At 39.5% G+C, this 6,884-nt stretch overlaps 1 pseudogene; it reads left to right on the top strand.

Moving 5' to 3' along the window:
• Positions 1–3,508: 3,508 nt before the first annotated feature.
• LOC132427632 (large ribosomal subunit protein eL42-like) lies at positions 3,509–3,861 on the top strand (annotated as a pseudogene).
• The last annotated feature ends 3,023 nt before the right edge of the window (positions 3,862–6,884 follow it).

Genomic DNA, 6,884 nt, shown 5'->3' with positions numbered 1-6,884 from the left:
TTCACATCCTGAAAAATTCTCTTCACCCTGTGTGTCCAAACAAAGATCCAGAAAACTCATTGTCTAGAGCTCAGTTGAAATTTAAAGGAAACAAAGATAGTAGATAGATCCAACCATGTGAAATTACCAAAGGGGTTTGACATAATTAATGCAGGTCTTCAAAAAGACAGTACCATTATCACTGCAGAATGATCGGGCAAGCCCATCCTGGGCCAAATGTCAGCAGGCAGGCGTAAGAATCACCTGCGTGACTGTTTAATATGCAGATTACGGACCCACCCACAGATCCAGTACTGGAGTTGGAGCGGGGAAGTTCAGGAATCTGGCTTTTTCAAAGGCATCCCAAGTATGCCAAGACAGAAAGACTACTCTAGGGGACTTCCCCTCAAGCATTTCCAAACCTGAAGAATATTCTGTCCCCAATAACTCTAAAGACAGAATCTCAAGATGCTGCACTTCTCAAAGGGCATCCTTAGTCAGCTTAAGGGCAGGTCAGTTTGAGGACCTCTACTGTAAAAGTAGGCAAGCACCTGGTGCTTTCCAGCTGTGAGAAGTCTTTTGAGTGCCCATCTTTTTTGTTTTAATGACCCACCCCTCCTTTTGTGGTTTTCTTTATTTTATTTTGTTTTGTTGCCTGAAATTAATGATTATTGCAAGGGAATCTAGACCCCTTTTTAATAGCTGCATTTGGGTAATGTACCCCTCGCTCTACCCTCCAGGACAGAATTACTGCGGCTCCACTAGTTGGTTTAGTGACTATTTATGCCCATCTTCCACATCACAGACCCAAACCAAAGCCTCATTATTTCTACCATGTTTGTTTTGCTGCAGAATAGTAACATTTACATGGACATGGGTTTTTTCTCTATCTTATAATTTGGATTGTTTAGTTTTCCTTTTTGGACTTCTTTGATGCTGCTGAAGAAAGAAGTCCACAAAAATCTGGAGAAAGGAAGAGAGTGGGCTGCAGGGGGCAGAGTAGGTGGAAGTGTTGTTTGCTTCTCTGTCTCCTCGGCCGCCCCCCACCACTCCCCCCACCACTCCCCCCACAGCTGGACTAAGCTATCACCTTTCTATTTCTGCTTTTCTGCCTCTTACAGCCGGGCTGAAATATGTCAGCAGTATCACTGACTTACTGTGAAACCTTGAGCGGGTCTCTTTCCCTCTCCAGGCCTTGCTTCTCATGTGAACAGTGAAGGTATACAACCAAACAATCTCTAAATTTAGTAACTTTCATAAGCCCACTGGACTGTCGCTTATTCCTCTGTGACAGCCATGTGACTTGGGGCAACTTATTTAACCCATCTGATAGACCACCAAAATGAGTCACACCCTTCTCTTTTCTAACTCTGATGAATAAAAAAGGTTGCTTCCTTATACCCAAGGCATGAAAATAGTAACCAATCCATGTTCCCTCAGAAGTCCCTGAGTTCCGAAGACAAGACCATTACTGTACTAAATTCTCCAAAGGGTTTCCAAGGCTTTAAATCCTCTATGACATCCCCGACACACCCACCACCCCCACTAGCCCCAGTGCAACCTTAAAACCTTCTAGGGTTAAATTCTGCCTCTCCTCTCCCCTTTATGTCTTGCTGGAGGGTTCTATGAGAAATGTCATTCCACTTCTAGGTATGTACTCTAGAAAAGCATTTTCAAATGTCCACAATAAGGCATACAGAAGGATATTCACTGGGGCCTTATTTACCATAATGAATAATCAGAAAAAAATGTCCATCAACTAAAAAAATAATAATAATAAAACTCTGAGAAATCCATTTAATAGAATACTGTGCAGCACTTCAAAAGAATGAGGCAGATCCAAAAATACTAATATGGGTAGACTGACAAGACATATTGTTGAGTAAAAGAAGCATGCTACAGAACGGTATGCATAGTATATCTCTTATGCAAAAAAAGTAAACTGTACATATTCTAAGTATATATATATATACACACACACCCACATATACATACACACACACACACATACATATATAAATACATAGCAGAGGTCTGGGAGGATGTGTAACAAACTGGTGATGTTGCTTACCTCCAAGGAAGGGATGGTCAAGGGGACTTTATGTGAAATATTTTAATATTTTTACTCAAAGGATATAATCATAAATTACTTACGAAATTTAAATTATTTTGAAATAATACAGCCCCTAAGTATATGACAATAGCACAAAAAATGGGGGGAAAGAAAAGTTCTTACTCTATACATGAATTGGTATAATATAATTTGAAGATGACTATTCAAAAATGTGATAAAGATGAAAATTAAATAACATAAAGAAATTTTTATTAGAAAAAAGAGGTTTAACAAATAAGACAAGAGTGAAGAGAAAGCAGAATCATAAAAAAATAATCTACAAGCAGGTTAGCAAAAAGAAGGGAAAGGAAGAAAGAACAGATGGAACAAATAGAAAATGACTAGCCAGATGGTAGATTTAAATGTAACCATATCAATAGTAAAAATGTAAGTAATCTACACACCCCAATTAGAAGGCAGAGACTGTCAGATTGGATAAAAAAGCAAGACAACACATTATGCTGTCTACAGGAAACTCACCTTCAATATAAAGACATAAATAAGTAAAAGGTTAAAATGATGCAAAAAGACCATGCAAACACTAATCAGAGAGCTGAGTGCCCTTATGAATACTAGACAAAGCAGACTTCAGAACAGGAATATTACCAGAGATAAAGAGAGTCATTACATAATGATAAAGGGGACAATTCAACAACAACAAGATATAAGAATCCTAAATGTATATACACCTAAGATTGGAGCTTCAAAACGGCATGAAGCAAAAATTGCTAGAACTCAGAAAAGAAACGGACAATTCCATGATTATAGTCAGAAACATCAACGACCCTCTTAGTAATAGAAGAAGCCGAAAGAAATTAGTAAGGACATAGAAGACCTGAACAACACTATAAACCAACTTGACCTAATTGATATTTATAGAGTATTCTAGTCAACAAACAGCAGAATACGCATTCTTTTCAAGTACAGTTGACCACTGAAAAACACGGGTTTGAACTGCGCAGATCCACTCATATGCGGATTTTTTTTCAAAAGTAAATACTAGAGTACTACACAATCCCTGATTGGTTGAATCCATGGATGTGGAACCTTGGATACAGAAGAACCGTGGATACGAAGAGTTGGCTATAAGTTAGTCATATGTAAATATGAAATAGTCACCAAGAATATACTGGGTCATAAGTTAATTCTCGACAAAGTTTAAAAAACTGAAATTGTACAAAGTATGTTCTCAATACTTTGAATTAATGCTTTGAATTCACAATATAATTAAATAAGAAATCAAGAATAGAAAGATATTTGGAAAATTTCCCACACTTCTAAATCACTCAAAGTCAAATGATAAATTATAAAAACTTGAAAATGAAAACACATGAAAAGTTGTGGGATATAGATAAATCAGTGTTTACAGGGAAATTCAAAGCATTCAAAATTTATAGTGTTAGTACCCCAGTAAACATGGTAAATACTCCTAAGACCCACTAGACTTTCTATAAGAAGTGTGACTAGCACAACCCCACAAAATGACACAGTACAAGAAGGGCAAGGATTCAGGCCTGTCCCAGGAAAGCAGTGTTACCACAGGAAGTAGAGTGGCTATGGTGAGCAAGCTAGGCAGATTTTCCAGCAAAGGCTAAAACTACAAAGAAAACTGTGCTAAGGCTTGAACGCTTAAGCCCTATTATACATCTAAAAGAATGCCAGCTATTAATAGATGCATGCATTATGAACTGGGAAGAGACAACAAAAGGCCAAATCATCCTGTTGTGGGCTTCACCTTTTGTTTTATTACAAAGGAAATAATATCTTGAGGCTACGTTAACTTCAAAAAAAATAAGTTTATATTAAGAAGAGTAGAATAGTTTCAAATCAATGCTCTAACGAGAATTCACCTTAAGAAACTAGAAAAACAAAGGCAATATAAAGTCAGAGCAAACAGAAGGACGTAAAAATATGAGCAGAAATCTACGAAATAAAACCAGAAAAACAAAGAAGAAAATCAATGAAACCAGAAGCTGTTTCTTTGAGAAAAAAAAAAAAGACAACTGATAAACCTCTACTCAGACTGATCAAGAAAGTGAAGGCACAAATTACCAACATCAAGAATGAAGGAGGGGAAATCACCAGATCTACTAACATTAGAAGAATAAGAAAATATTATGAACTATGCTAATAAATTCACCAACTTGGATGAAATGGACAAATTCCCTGAAAAAAAAACACAGCCCTGACCTACTGTAGTAGACTGTGAGAACTCTAGTGTTTATCTGCCTAAGGAACTCCAGGTAGAGAAATCAAAATGATTAAGGAGAAAAAAGAACCCTCCTACATTGTTGTCAGGAATGTAAATTGGTGTAGGCACTATGGAAAACAGTATGGAGGTTCCTTAAAAAACTAAAAATAGGGCTTCCCTGGTGGCGCAGTGGTTGAGAGTCTGCCTGCCAATGCAGGGGACATGGGTTCATGCCCCGGTCCGGGGAGATCCCCCATGCCGCAGAGCGGCTGGGCCCATGAGCCATGGCTGCTGAGCCTGCGCATCCGGAGCCTGTGCTCCGCAACGGGAGAGGCCACAACAGTGAGAGGCCCACGTACCGCAAAAAAAAAAAAAAAAAAAAAAAAAAAAAAACTAAAAATAGAGTTACCATGTGATCCAGCAATCCCATTCCTGGGCATATATCCAGAGAAAACTCTAACTGGAAATGATACATGCACCCCAATTTTCATAGCAGCACTATTTACAATAGCCAAGACCTTGAAGCAGCCTAAATGTCCACTGACAGATGAATGAATAAAGAAGATGTGGGGAGCGGAGGGGTGTATGTAAAAAAAAAAAAAAAAAAATATATATATATATATATATATATATAGGAATATTACTCAGCCATAAAAAAGAATGAAATAATGCCACTTGCAGCAACATGGATGGACCTAGAGATTATCATACTAAGTGAAGTCAGACAGAGGAAGACAAATATTATATGATATCACTTATATGTGGAATAAAAAAATGATATAAATGAACTTACAAAACAGAAATAGACTCATGCAGAAAACAAACTTATGGTTAACAAAGGGGAAAGGAGGGGAGGATAAATTAGGAGTTTGGGATTAACAGATACACACTACTATATATAAAATATTGATAGATAAACAACAAGGACCTACTGTACAGCATGGGAACTACATTCAACATCTTGTGATAACCTACAGTGGAAAAGAATCTGAAAAAGAATGTGTGTGCATATAATATACGCAAAATCTGAATCATTTTGCTGTACACCTGAAACTAATTATGTAAATCAACTATACTTCAATTAAAAAACAATAGGATGCCGAAGCACTGAACAAAACAGGTGTGTTTACTGGAGTAGAAAAACTGCAGAGTTGAAAGTAGTAGAAGCTAAAGAAGTAGAAATCAGGAAGTAGGAGGATTAGTTAAAATCAGAGATTAGTTAAGAAGCCACCGCATAATTTGGTGAACGACAATGAAGGTCTGAACTCCCAAGGTAGTAGTAAGAATGAAGAGAAGATTAAAATTTGAGAAATAGGTAACCAGTAAAATCAGCAGAACTTGGTGACTGACTGATTACGGGAAGGATGAAGGAGGAGGAGGCGCACAGAAGGGCCCTTATGCATTGGGCTTGGGGACCAGGTGCTACTAATAGATACTGGGACTTGCCAAGCAAGGGTGGCTGATGGCAGAGGAAGATCATTGTCTACATTTACAGATTTTAGGTATGGGGTACCTGTGGGAAATCAAGGTTGGGAATGTTCAGCGAGCATCCAGATGTATAAATGTGAAGCAAATGGGAGAAGTCAGTAATGAAATAACTACCACATGGGTAGATATCTTGCCTAAGAGACTTACAGAAAGAGAAGAGGGGTGGCTCAAGGGTAGAACCCTGGATGAGAAAATAAAGTTCAAGAAAAGCTTTATGATTTTGGAATAAGTCAGTTCTAAGCAAGTGCAATCATGCACAAACATGTTAAGTAACGTCTTACAATATCAAAAACTTGGAACAAACCTACATATCATAGAAAAACAGAATGGTTAATATGGAAGACACTAAAAATGATATTTAGGAAGAGTGTACAATGATACAGACATTGCTTACCTTTTCCCACCTTTTAAAAAATATATGTATTTATATTATTTAAACACTGAAAACACGCACAGCAAAGCTGGGAAAAAATACATCAAAATGTTAGTATTACGTGTTTTGAGTTTAGCGGTCCATGGGGTACTGCCATCTACTATTCTCTATCTTGCAAACTCGCTATAAAACACTTAGGCAAGAGTAAGACAACCTGTTCCCCCAAAATGAAGAACCATGGTATTTCCTTCCATCTCTAGTGACCACGCCCACATCACTCCAGCGTTCCTGTGTAACACAGGACCTGGCGCTGAGGGCCCGCAACGGAAGCATGGCTGTATCGGTACCTGTTGTGAAGGCAGCTGCAAGCTTCTGTGCCCTCGGCCCCACCACGTCGGCTGGAGGCCTCAGCCCAGCCCAGGGAGGTGAGATCCCTGCATCCGTCTGCACAGGGTCCTGCGTCTGCCCCTCAGGCGTGGTCTCATCTCCGCAGTCACGCTGCCCTTTCCCATCACGGGCCTTTCCCTCGGGGCCTCACCAGGCCTGCCTCCTGGCCTGGCTGGCAGGGCCTGGCTGGCAGGGCCTTTGCAGCAGCTCCTCAGAAAACAACTCCCAGCGGGCAGCAAAGCACCCCGCACAATGTGGTTACTGGTACTGCTGGGAGCGCGCCAGCTGCGACCTTACCAGCCCAGGTGGCAACCGCAGCAGAGCCTCTGGGCCAGCCTTGGGCCCTGGCGCTG

Source organism: Delphinus delphis, chromosome 6 (assembly GCF_949987515.2).
Source record: "Delphinus delphis chromosome 6, mDelDel1.2, whole genome shotgun sequence".
Lineage (NCBI taxonomy): Eukaryota > Metazoa > Chordata > Mammalia > Artiodactyla > Delphinidae > Delphinus > Delphinus delphis.
This window is presented reverse-complemented; position numbering and strand designations above follow the sequence as displayed.